The following is a 12181-nucleotide window of genomic DNA, read 5'->3' as shown; positions in this document are numbered from 1 at the left end:
ACTAGATTATCAGGCACGGACAGGGAGAGAAAAAAAGGTTCTTTCAGCTCCATCATTAGAACCGAGGTTGGCTATGATCAAATCAGTACAAGACGACGTAACATTTTCCCCACTCTTAAGAATTTATGTTGCAACTTTTTTAAACACGGTCTTAACAGGTTCTCCTTAAAAAAAAACCCTGTGACATTACAAAAATAATGATACAAAAGCTAAAAAAGATCACTTTTCAAATTTGTCAGCATTAGATTAATGAATGTCACAAATAACAGCAAGCTGCATTTCATTTTTTTTCCCCAGACGTTAACTCTGTTCTCCCATTATTACTTCCTTTACAAGGGATTTGATAAATGAATACAGGTAACAAATGACTGCTGCAAATGTACTTCTAAGGTTAGTTCTCTACAGTCTTTTAAGCAGCGGTGGTGATGGAATCAAGGGGGAAGGGATACTTTCCCCCTTGGTTTTCATTTAGAGGTTGCTTTCTTGAATTCCTTTTCACAAGCTCCGAGTAACTTGGTCTGACCTTATTCCTGACCCTGCTTCGAGCAGGAGCCTGGAGACCTCCTTAGGTCCTTTCCAAGCCGAATTTTCCTATGATCCTAAGAACAAACACAAGTAAGGTTCCATTACATTTCCATGAATGCAAGTAGTTCAAATTTATGGCAGCTATGGTGTAGTGATTTTTCTACACAATACAAGGTCTTATTCATCTTTCTAACTTGCAATCATTTAACTGGCCTGAAGGGATCAATTGATTGAATTTGAAGTTGAAATTCCAATGACCTTTTATTCACTGGCCACATAGAGCGAACCAATGTTTAAAAATGAAACTTGCCTACAGTCGCTGCCTGTGCTCCAAACCATGTTTTCTACTGACGGCCAGCCATGCTAGGGACATGTGATGGTTGGCCCGCTTTTCTCCAGGCATTCAAATTGTCCATTTCCTCCCCACGCTGACGCACCTAATTTAGTAATTTTAGGTACAAACTGGATGATGAAACACCTGCAAGTTCTCACAGTTTACTTCTTACATTTTTCTTCAGTTATTCAAAGATAATCAACTGTATCTTCCACAAGCCCCTTGGCGTAGACGAGATGTCCCACGGAGGACAACACGGGAGGATGTACGCATACATTTTTACACAAAGAAACATCTTTCTCAATGCACTTGACAATGATGTGTCAAGAAACCTGAAATTTAGGTGTAGTGCTACAGAAAGCAGCAGGCCCTTGAAAGACTTAAAAATGCAACAGAAGCGTAAGCAAAGACCTCCAGATACCCTTCTGCGTGCAGGGTGGGGAACTGAAGACACTGCCTAAGACACGTTATTCTTATCCCGATCGCTTTGCCTCAGGCTCACTGAATCCTAAATGAATTTACGAAGTATATTTAGTTTTGCCATGCCAGAACCACCTTTCGTAATTATTTCTATATGTAACTCTGTAATTATTCAGAACTTAAGAGTGACCTATTGATAAACAGCTTGCATTTTCTGTTGAAAGCTGCGATAGCCTAAGGAATCGGTCTTACGGAACATACAGTCTAGTGAATTTTTTGAGGCGAGTTCTGTCATTTGAGGGCCATCTCACAGCTGGTTCTGAGCAGAGGTTGCTGACTCTGAACTATCACTTCTACAGCTGGGAGAGCTGGTTCTGTGCCGCTCTCTCGGACGACACTAGAGCTTCGCATGGAAAAACTCCTTAGCACGGAACAGTAGAATGAAGCTGTCATTACTGACCTTTAAGAACTAAAAAATTTCTGTGCCTGAGAGTGCCTCACTGAACTCAAGAGTGTTTTGTATGATAGACACTTGAATGCAGTCAGTGATATCTGGATGCGTCACAAGTGTGTATTTACTCTTAAACTACTGAGAGAATAGCTACTTGAGATTGACAGAGCAAAGACATCTGTGAATCGACTGTGTGCAGGCAATTTACTATGGATAGTATTTCAGCAAAGTGCTCTTGCGCTGCTATTCAGTGAGATTTGCATGCCTGTGAAATGTCATATTATCTTCCTGATTCCTTTTCTCCTTCTCTCATGAATGAGGCACTCTCCACATTTGCCTCAATGAAGGCTTTGTTTTTGTCTTCAACATTCGGCACAAACTTTCTGGTGATCAGAATGAAAAATGCTATCATAACAAGAGATTTTTTTCTTCTCAGACCGCCAGTTTAGGAATATTGCTTGCTGGCAGATGGAGCTGAGCACTTGCTGAAAGCATTTGGATAAATCCACTAGCTTTTTTCCTCTACAGGGCCTGACGCGCGTGTCCCACCAATAATGCTTTTGGAAAGATTATTCTGGCACTATGTGTAACACTTGAGGACTTTTCACTTTGCTTTGGGATGCTTGGGTCCGTCGTGTTGCATACTTTTTCCTTCGCGCAGGACAAAGAGGGAGGCTTGCCCCAGCCCACAAAGCAGGAGTAGCACCGCTCAGTAGTATTGCTGTGTTTTACTGACAGTCCGGAAAGAAGGGAGGGCGATCGGCTTAACATTGCGACGCTTGGTATTACAGACTGTCGCGATGACATCCAATTTGGGATGACACGTTCCGCGGTCAGGAGGACCTAATAGGGAAGTATATTTAACTGCTAAACCCTCTGTCCTTGTTAATTCAGAGAAACTCCGTGGAGAAACATGCACTTACTCAAGGGAGTTATCATATGGGGATTTCCTGTAAATGTGTCTCAAAAGCATTTTCTAATAATAAGATAAATAACATGGGTGACCGTTCCCAGAAGCTATACTGATGTGCCGAGATGTTTCTGTGAATACGGGCCACATAGATAATAAAGACGGACAATGATAAAGAGACTCTTTTTTTAACTCTCTGCCGCACTACGGATTCAGTGACCAAAAAAAAAGCAAGCTTGTTGATGGTAAATAATTGAAAGGAAAATACTGCCTGAAGTTCGCTAAAGTCACTAAAGCAGGGTCACTTTCCCCAAAAGAAAAGTTGTGTTTTCATCCATCATCCCAGGCACTTACGGATAACTTAATAGGGAAGGTTAGGCATCAAGTCTAGCGGAGATCCAGGAAATATTTTCTAAATTGTATCCCAGTAGAACGAAAACCTTCCTTGAGCTGTAGGGTCTAAGAGAAAGGAGGTTATATATGGCATTATTTTTCTGTTCTCTAATGGAAACTATTGTCTGACTTTGCCAGAGCCGTGGTTTTCTAATTGTTGGAAGTAATTTGCCCAGATTAATGCTCTCTGTTCATTTAATGTAACTTAATTTCATAACACTACAGGCTTTATCAGTAGTCAAAATAACCCCTGGAAAACCCCAGGAGGCAAAAATGCTTGTCGAGTTTAGCTGTTGAGGCTAGATGATGCTGCTTTGTGAAAAATGAAGTAATTGTTGTGAGGGAAAGAACCATCAGAAAATTACTGGGTCTATCTGAATTCTTTGTCTTTCATCAGATGTGTTATTCGGTCCTAACTTGGCTTTTATTTTTATGTTTATCACAATGCCTTTTTTTGTGTCTCTGGTAATACAGGAGTACTGTGAGCCTTCCCTAAGCCTATACTACAAGGTATCACAACAGTTACTTACCCATAAAAAAACCCCTCACCTAATTGTTTTATTGGATTGAATTTGGGATATTACCTATTGCAAAGATGCGCGTAAAGGCACAGATATTTTCTGTTCCAACTTCATGTTGAAAGTGTCAGCTTACATAAAATCATACAAGCTATTATGTTCTTGGGGTTTTTTTCCCCTAAAGAGAATTGCCTTCTAGTATGTAAAGTATCCTTAAGTGTTCTTCTCTGTGTATACCACGTATCGTTGTTTGCAATAGCTATAGCTACGGAATTGCCTGTAGGTCGGAATGTTCTAATGTCTTTTCTCCCTTAGATGTGGTAAAATACTCCCAATTCTGCCCAGAACACATTTACACCAGCAATAGCTATCAGTCAGTCAGTTGTCTTGCCTTTGACCAATCAGTCTGCCGATTCTGAATGCTAAAAGTAACCTTTGAGTTAATATGAGCTCTCATGTAATTCGGCATTGTTTCGACTCCTTTTTTACTAAGCCTGGTCATCCGAAGCACTGTCCGGTGCCTTTATTCAGCATAGGAGAAGGTCTTTGGAACTGTAAACATGTTAAACACGTCAATAGCGTATGAGACTTCTCAGAAACACCATTTTGCAGCCAGAAGCTACTAGTCTGCACAACCGTCCTTCAAAGAAAAGAAAAAAAAAAAAAAAAGTCGTAAACCAGCTGTAACAGCATGTGGTGGTTATTGCTCAGGGCTGATGGTTTCGCCTTCAGTGTTTGCCATATATTGCCGGGAGTTTACAACTTACAGGATATCGCTACGATCAAGAACTTATGGGTTATCGATCGCTGTAGTCTCAGGCATCATCCCTTATCATTTAGGATTCAGACTCTTCTGTTTAGCATCAGTGGTTTGCTAAAGTAAATTATAAACTCCTGAAAGACACAACTCTTGAGCTCTAACCCTTAAGTAAGATTTGTAATCTTCTTCCCTCACTCTGCAGGGTTCATTTCGCTGCGGTCTGATTCAAGACCTGGGTTTGATAGTTTCATTACATGCACTCAAGACTTCTCAGGAAATTGCTAAGTTGTTGGAGAGAGCTGTGAGGAAGTTTATACTGTACAGCCGTGCAAGATTGTGGAAGCACAGACGCGTGAGCCTGAAATGGGACTGGCTAGTAGCACGCAAGGATTTGAGAAAGAGGGTTCATGGGGGTTACCCACCCACAGGGACCCACAGAAAGCATTAAAATAGTAAAAACATTGATAATTTTGAAAGAAAACTTGAGGGATTGGCAGCTAGTGTCTCAGAAACACCAGGAGCAGAAGCCAATCCTTCTCTAACCGACAGCTGCCTGGGCAGCGGCAATTCTCTGCATTTCATCGGGAAAACGGGCGGTGAGCATATTACTGGTTATCCTGCTAGCCCATTAAATCACAGTTCTTGTTTGTATCTGATAACGATTCTGCTTTATACTCTTCACTTCTGTAGATGCTCCTTGAGTGCTGTTTGCACACAGTTAAAGTTGTCCTGCACAAGCTGTCCTGCAGACGAGGTTACGCAGCATCTCTGAGGTCACCAAGGATGGTAGGAGGGAGCGCTCCCAGGATCTGTTGGATCTGTTGGGTTCCTGCGGACCCTTTGCTATCTTTGGTTGGGGGCAGCGGGGTGGATGGAATCGAGGTAACACAGAGATCAACACCCCCACTCTAACCAGTGTTTTGCGCCGCTGTGTCAGGGACCGTGCGTTAATTGATACTGGGACTCCTCTTAATTTAGCTAATGAAGCCCACAGAATAGATCAGACACTGGAGTGAGGGGAGGGGAGGGTGGGAAGGGGTCAGATGGGACATCCCTGTGTAAACCCAGCCTAGGTATTTCTCTTTTAAGAGGTGTTCCTGGGGAGAGACAGGAGAGCAAGAGACACTCCCGTCTCCCGAGATTCCCCTTCCTCCTTCAGCAGCCATATTTGCATCACTACATGCTATAGTTTATTTCATCACCTTTACGCCTGGGAACACAAAGCACTCAAAGTCAAACCTTGCTGGAGCCTGCAGCAAATTTTTCCATGCCTATGGTGGACAAGGGCCATGGCAAGGACGTTCCTCTTTGTCACCAAGATTTCTCTTGTCCGCCCATTGAGGATGACCCTGCCAGAAGGTGCTGGGCAAAGGGGAGGATGACATCACCCAGCAATGGCTGCAGGCAGCCTGGAGTTAGCCTGGATGGCCTATTGGATCCTCCCCGGCTTTTCTTCTCCCATTCTGGTCTGCGGTTCCTTCCCAATATGGACCAGCGCACGCCCACCCCCAAACAATGCTCCAGTACTCACAGCACCTTCAATCCACCCACCATCCTGCCCTCAACCCCCAGGACTCCAGATGTCTCTTTACCTCCCTTCACCGTTTGCAGTTGGCCTCTCGGTGCCCACGTGGTCCCGTCCCGTGCTGCAGGAGAACGGGATGGGTGGCCGGACACGGCTGGGACTGACGCACAGACCACCCAAAGACCCAGCAGAGGACGGGTCGCTCCCTGCATTTCCTTTTCCCATTGCAGTAAGACACGCACAAGCTAGCCCTTGACTTCACACCGATGTTAGATTACCTCAGGGCAAAGAGCGAGGCTCAGCCGGGTGGCTTCCAGCCTTTCGGACTCCAACACGGGTCCAGCAGGAGGCTGATGCGCTTCCCAGGATGCTCAGACCATGTTGGGGTGCTCCTTGCTGCCTGCATCACGACTGCATCAGCTCCGCGTCCCCCAGCACCGCTGCACAGCCACGTTTTATTGGATGAGCGTGGGGCTGCCAGAGGCAGGGGGGAGCAGAGAGTCGTCGCTTGCTTCTCTGCAAGGCATGATTTCTCTCAACCTAGTGTGCTCCCTGCAAATGTTACTGTGGGCTGAGGGATATTAGTTGTTTAATGTAAAAAGTAGGTATTAATTAGAATAAATGGCTTAGGAATATAATAGAGAGTGATTTGTGCTGTTTGCTTAGCTTTACTTAGCAAGAGTGGCTGGATTTGCTGAAGCCTTAGGCCACGATAGAGGTATTTTTCTCAGTAATTTTCCTAGTAGTTTTCCTAACAGCTAGTACAGTGCTGTGTTTAGTCTTTTAGTATGGGAAAGTATTTTGATATCACACTGACATCTCGGTAGTGTTTTTCACAGATTCACAGACTGGTTGGGGTTGGAAGGGACCTCTGGAGATCATCTAGTCCAACCCCCCTGCTAGAGCAGGATCACCTCGAGCAGGTTGCACAGGAATAACTCTAGGATCACCTAGAGCATGTTGCACACTTCTTCCAAGTCTGGGACTCTTCAGTTCTCCACGTTCCACCAGCAAGGGCGGGTGCACAAGGAGTGTAAACCAGAAGATCAGTAGGCTCCAGCCTTCAGGGAAAACTGTCGAAACTGCAAGTGAACAAGGTAAGAGCTTGCCTGCCTGGACACAGAAGAAGAATCCGATTAGATGTTGGAAGACCCCAGACCAAAAATCACCATTGGACTAAGGGACACGTGGACAGTGCGTGAGGGGCGGGTGTATGGGACCCAAGGGTGTAACGGCCCCCGGATTTCTTTGTTCTGGGTCCCTCTCTTTGGAGGCACCCAGCCTGGCCTGATCCTGCTGCTGCACCTTTCAATTAAATTATTTTAGAAAATCCGATGCCTGGGACTCTGCTGTGGGAAACCTAGGGTTGAGCCTGAAGAAGGAGGAAGCACACCCAAGAGTAAGTGTGCGTGTGCAACACCACGAATGGCGTGTGAATGCTTGGGCAGCAGGTACTCCTTTAACACTGGCTGCCTGTGATCTCCTGGCAGGACTTTGACTTGCCCTGGCCCAGGAAAGAAAGGAGAGAAGAAAAAAAAAAAAAGAAAAAAAAAAGTGCATTGAAACCAACAGCAGCTTCTGGATTCATTAGTCAGCTCTCTTTAAGAATCACGCCTGCTCTAGCGGGGCACCATCAGGCCTTCGGGTATGGAAGGAGTAGGCAGGGTGTGAGGAAGGATGGAGGCTGCAAGCGGAAGCTCCAAGGGGTGGGTGGAGGTACCTGAGCAGGTTGTTCAGTGGGTGAGGTGTGGGCTGGGCTGGGCCCCTCGGGTCCGTAGCGGGGTCTTGGGTGCAGGTTTGCAGTTACCCGTGCATGCGGCGAGAGGTTCCTTGGTGTTAGCATGCGGAGGAGACAGGATGCTCTGTGTGTGCATCTGGGCTGTTGGGCACGTTGTGGGATGCAGCAAGTGGAGGATTACCGCACAGCGCCTTTGTCCATGCTGCTGCCTGTGTTCTCAGCGTTCACGGATGAGTGTACGTGCACCAATGTCTGCATGCGAGGGGGGAGGCTGTTACGCCTGCAGTACCCTACCCATCCCTCTTTCCCTGGTCACAGCATCCATCTGTCTGCAGGTGAAGTTAACTGTCTGCGGGTGGGTGTACGCGCCTGCGTTCACGCTGGCTGTGAGACAGAGCTGCTCCCTCACTGGGGCTACGCCAGGGGTGCACGACACGTGCCTGCACGTGTGAGCGTGCATGCACGCGCCTGCACACTTTATGGTGCGGGGGTCTCCTCCCCTGACTCTGTGTGCCTGTGCAGACATTTTGGGGTCTGCAGGGCAAGTTTTTTTCCTCTGTGGCTCTTTTTGGTTCCAGGGAGCCTGGGATCCTTGAAGTGCTCTGGTCACCTCTGTGGGGCTGTTCCAGGGGCCTGTGGGGGGGACACTTGTGGGTCTGTGGGTACTGTGATCTCTCTCTGGGACTTTTTCAGGGTGTCTGGGATGTTTGCAGGGGTCCCTAGGGCTTCTACTCACCTTTGAGCTCTGTTCTCAGTGTGGGGGAGCTCCTTTGGGGGTCTGCAGGGCAGTTCCTACCACTTCGCTGCCACATTCGGGCTGGTGTAGGGGGTCATCTTGGGTGTCTGAAGCTTTTGATGGTTCCCTGGAACCACGGCGGCATGCCTTGAGGTCTTCGCCACATTTTTTGGACGGTTTGGCGATGCTCAGAGCTGGTCTCTCTTGGGAGAATCATTTCAAGACTCTTTCGAGTTCCTTCCCACAGGTTCACCGAGCAAACGAACGTTACAGCGCGGAGGGCTCTTTGCTAAAGCTCCGCTCGGCGAGCTTCGCTGCCGCTCGGCGAACGCTGCCAGAAGACGTACACGGCCTGCTCCCGCGCGCTGCAGCCCCCGTACTCACCGCTGCCCTGCTTCGCTGCCCACCGACCGGCACCGCCTCCGCCCGCCGTCTCCTCCTCAGCGCCTGTGAGGTGGGCCGCGCGGTCTCGTCGCGCTCGGGCCCGTTTCTCAGCTCCGTGGAACGAACCCGCCCGTCCCCGGGACTCCACGCAGGAGCGGCAGCAGGAGGAGGCGCGGGGGGGGGTGGCAGAGGGCGCTCCTACGTGTGCGGGGAGCGGAGCTCTCGGGAGCCGAACGTCACGGCGGCCCCGCAGCCGGACGCGCTCACGGCCGCCCTCGCGCGATCGGAGCGCGGTGCGTCACGCGTGGGCGGTGCCGTGCTCGGGGTGGGGGGGGGGTGTGTGTGTGGGGGGGTGTGTGTGTGTGGGGTGTGTGGGTGCCCTCGCGCGGGCGGAGGTGGGTGCTGCAGGCACGCGGAGGACGCATGCGCCCACGCTCGTTTGCGCTCTGGCACTACAGACCGTCCCGTCGCGGGCGCGGCGCGTCATCCCATTGGTCCGTTCTTTGCACCACGTGGTTTTGGCGCAGCAGCGCACGCAGCCGGCGCGGTTTTTCGCGTTGCGCCCCCGGGAGTGGCGGCGGTTTCCGCCGCGCGTTCGGGTGCACGGCTCTACGCACGTGCACGACAGCCTGCGGCGCTCTGCCGCTCTCGATCGCGGCCTGCTAGGGTAGACGCCCGCACGGTGCATGCGCGTTTCGTCCGCCGGTGCCAGGACTGCCGTCATTAGTAGTACAACATCCGGGCTCCGGCGTGCGCATGGCTGCTCGGCGCCGGCAAGTTCTCCGGTGTTTCGGTGGCGGGTGAGGTAACGTTTGTGCTCGCCGCCCCGTCCCGGTGCTCGGTCACCGTCAGCATACCCTGCCTCTGTCCGCTGCCGTCGCTCCGGGCCGCCGGGAGCTGCAGACCCCCCCCCCCCCCCCCCCCCCCGCTCCGGCGGCGCGCGCTCGGACGGGCAGCGCCTCCGCCCGGTCTCTGCTGCCCCCTGCTGTCCCGGTGCGGTCACTGCTGCGCGTGAGCGGCGGAGGGCGGGCAGGGGGCGGACACACGGGGCGCACGGCGCATGCGCGGGTTGGCCGGCCGCTGTATCGCTCCGCGCTCGCCAGGGGGCAGCAGAGAGCGGGGTCGGCTGCAGCGCCAGGGCGCCGCCTGGCGGTGAGCAGGGGCGCGTGTCCGCTAGCCGGTGTGGGCCCCCCCCTTCAACCCCCCGGGTGTGCCCCCCCCCCCCCTTAAGCCCCCCGGGTGTGTGTGTCCCCCCCCTTCAGCCCCCCGGGTGTGCCCCCCGGGTGTGCCCCTCCCCCCTTCAGCCCCCCGGGTGTGCCCCCCCCCCCCCTTCAACCCCCCTGGGTGTGCCCCCCCCCCCCCTTCAGCCCCCCGGGTGTGCCCCCAGCCCCGTGTACCTTCAGCTGGGTGTGCCCGCTGCCTGCTGAACCTGCCACCCCATGTACCTGCCACCCTGGTGTGCCCGCCGCCCCGCGTGCCCACCGCCCCGCGTGCCTGCAGCCAGCACACTCACGGAAACGTTTGGAAGCGCCTTTGCAAAAATTTTCCCTTTGCTATTTTAGAAGAAACCAGCTTGGGCCACATCGTGCCGCCCACGTGTGACATTTGTTATCCAGGAGGTACAAAGCGTTGTTCCGTGCCGTCTTGTCAAAGTTCAGAGTTCTTCACGTGTGTGTTCGTGTAGTTGCCTATGGTCCTAGGGCCATCTTTTGCCCCCGCCCCCCTTTTATTTTTTTGTAGTAACTGGCAATTTTCCTAATCTCGTGACACCGACAACAAAAGGAACGTAAATAGCACTTGCAGTGTGAATCATCACAGACGTTCACAGTTTGTGTGTGCTGCGTTTACAGAGGAAATGAACTAAGATGTTTAGTCTCTTGCTTTTTAAACAGTTGTATGTTTTTGTGGTTTTACAGTGATGAATCTTGAAAGTAATTATGTGTGTCCTGTAGTAATATCAGTACTGGAAGTTTTGTAGGTGTTCCTTGTAAGGTTCTTTGGTGCTGAATTACATTTAAAAACTATCGACAAACCATTTCGTGGAGAAGGAAAAACCACGTACCAAAGAAATGTACCTATGTGTGAAATTCTCAGACCAGGCAGCTTGCTATAGTTGTAGACAAATTTTTAGGTAATCACTTGAACAACACAGCATCATACATTGCAGTCATACAGAAATAATACGGTTGTTCTTCACAGAATTCTTACTGTAATGAATTATACTCAAAGTTTTCTCTTATTAAAGCAAGTCAACTGCAAATACAAATAAGTATGTACTTTACACCAGTACTTTAAAATGGAGGATAATAAAATATATGCAGTTGATTAGAGATGACTATTTGGAAGAAGTCAGAAGGGAAACCTGACCTGAGTAAGTATTTGTTCTTGTGCTATATACACTACCTAGAAACTGGATACGTGAAAATTATATTGTAGCAAGACTACAGAGCAGTAATTTGCTGGATTCACAAAATACACAGAAGCAAACTAAAGAGATTTTCAAGATTCATTTTGGTATTTGGCAAAGTGCTGTGTTAATTTATTCAAGAATGTAATTTTTAATGTGAATGCCATTATGTTCTCACAATTATTTTAGCCTGGGGAATAACAGATTAAAATTGTGATTTCTCAGGGTTTTTACACTTAGGAGCTGTAATTTAACTAAAAGTATGCTAATTACAGGCAGATCCCAAGCTGCACATTACAGGCTTATTATTAGTTGTCTTTGAATAGCAGATTATTAAAGACATACTTGTTGTGTTCTGTATTGCCATCCAGAGTATGCTAGGATTAAATGTAGGTGGTAATATTACTACTGTCACATTGTGCTTCTGTAACTGATTATCATCAGACCCTAAATAAATATGGAATTTTAATTCATATTAGTTTATGGATGCCATTAATGTTTTGAGTGTACGGACAGAAATGATTTTTTGAATGAAATTGTTCTTAATACAAAACATTTATAACGCATACTCATTTAATTGTAGTGAACTGTTTAAAATTGTTAACACTTTTCTGTACTATGGCATTTATAGAAATAAAATTTTGATCTTTATTTCTGAGTTATTTTGTGTTTAGAGGCTCAAAAATTTACAGATGTTTCCCTTTGCCAACTAATTGTGGCATTCCTAATCATTCCAGTGTTTCAACTATCGGGACTGGCGTTTGCCATTTCAGCGGAGAAAGAGGTCTAACTGTGATACAAAGAAACTGATCCAACAGAACAGTCCACAAGGCAGAGGCTGTCAAAGTAATTAAAACATAAGCACTTTTCCATTCCATTCTTTTCTGTACCACAGGTCCTAAGAACGTGTAAAACATCCTGCTGAGCTGGAGCTGTTGTCATAAGGCTTACACCAGTATTCTGTCCCTCGCAGTGGCAACGGGAGATGCTATTTAGGGGGAGCATGTAAGTCTTGCCTCTTTTCGGAGTCTTTTCCTCTCGTGGCCTCCGGTGTTAAGGATGTTAGAAACGGCAGCCCGT

General features: G+C 48.6%; 1 long non-coding RNA gene across 3 annotated transcripts; it reads right to left on the bottom strand.

Annotated features, from left to right (window-relative positions):
* Positions 1-113: 113 nt before the first annotated feature.
* On the bottom strand, positions 114-9861 carry LOC142605218 (uncharacterized). 3 transcript variants are annotated; one of them, XR_012838947.1, is made up of 3 exons: positions 8311-9296; positions 7557-8207; positions 114-599 (listed from the first exon to the last, which is right to left on the bottom strand). It is a non-coding gene; the product is annotated as an uncharacterized LOC142605218 (long non-coding RNA). The 3 variants fall into 3 exon arrangements; XR_012838948.1 differs by lacking the exon at positions 114-599 and adding an exon at positions 6482-6949 and having other exon boundaries at positions 7644-8207; positions 8311-9861; XR_012838946.1 differs by lacking the exon at positions 114-599 and adding an exon at positions 6482-6949.
* Between the last annotated feature and the right edge of the window lie 2320 nt (positions 9862-12181).

The sequence above is a fragment of the Balearica regulorum genome, chromosome 25 (assembly GCF_011004875.1).
Source record: "Balearica regulorum gibbericeps isolate bBalReg1 chromosome 25, bBalReg1.pri, whole genome shotgun sequence".
In the NCBI taxonomy this organism is placed as follows: Eukaryota; Metazoa; Chordata; class Aves; order Gruiformes; family Gruidae; genus Balearica; species Balearica regulorum.
Note: the sequence above shows the minus strand (reverse complement) of the source record. Positions and strands in the feature narration are given on the sequence as shown.